Source organism: Poecilia formosa, unplaced genomic scaffold (assembly GCF_000485575.1).
Source record: "Poecilia formosa unplaced genomic scaffold, Poecilia_formosa-5.1.2 Scaffold1629, whole genome shotgun sequence".
In the NCBI taxonomy this organism is placed as follows: Eukaryota; Metazoa; Chordata; class Actinopteri; order Cyprinodontiformes; family Poeciliidae; genus Poecilia; species Poecilia formosa.
The window spans coordinates 1-993 of record NW_006801568.1 but is presented as its reverse complement, the minus strand read 5'-3'; positions in this window follow the sequence as shown (position 1 = coordinate 993).

The following is a 993-nucleotide window of genomic DNA, read 5'->3' as shown; positions in this document are numbered from 1 at the left end:
GTGAATAAGTAAATCTCTATCCAATTCTTTGAAAACGTACACATTTTGGAGCCAACAGTGTGAAAATAAATAAATTTACAACCATTTGTGCTGTGAAAAGTTTAAAAGTAAGAAAAAAGAAAACCGGGAAATTGCATTTTTCAAGACTAGCTTGAACTCTTAAATTACTTACTCTGAAATGCTTTAATAATTGTGATTTATGTAATTCCCACTTGAGACAAATGGCATTTATTTCTGATTGTTGCATACTTTCTTTTTTTATCGCAGCCACAGGTGAGTACTGTATTTTTCACACTTATATAAACCATCAATTTCCTCAAAAGCCGACAGTGCGCCTTAGAACCCGGTGCGCCTTATGTATGGAGCAATGCTGAGTCACAACAGGTCTAGCAACTACGGCAAGCAGCCGCCGACTTCATTTTCGCCCGTAGAAAAAGAAGCGCGTGGTGCATGCTGGGATAGTTGTCAGAACGCTGGTTTGTAATCTATTAATAAAGTTTAACTGACCTATCTACCTACCGACCTGATAATCAGGTCGTCTGCAGGTCATTTAGCACCACATTCTCTATGAACATGCTGTGCGCGAACGGAGAAGGGTGAACATCATCAGGCCACGCCCCGGCCCAGTCGCGGGAGGCTCTCCTCGCCGACCGGAGTCGGACTGTTTTAACATTCCGTTTAGTGCACCTCCATCTAGTGGATGCATAATGCAACTCCAGCCTCTACTGTAGCGTCTATTCTATGCGCCTTAAAATGCGGTGCACCTTACATATGAAAAAAGTTTTAAACTAGGCCCTTCATTGAAGTTGCTCCTATTAATCCTTTAGGATGGTTCAGACAGTACTTCTTCAGAAATGTGTCCTCTTTGTCAACAGTAGCTAAGGTAAGGATCTTAGCAGCTCCTCTGTCTTGCAGTCGAAGAAGATTGTCATACTGGTCATGAAACAAAGGTAAACCCACTACTGGTACTCCATGGTAAATGGCCTCCTGGAC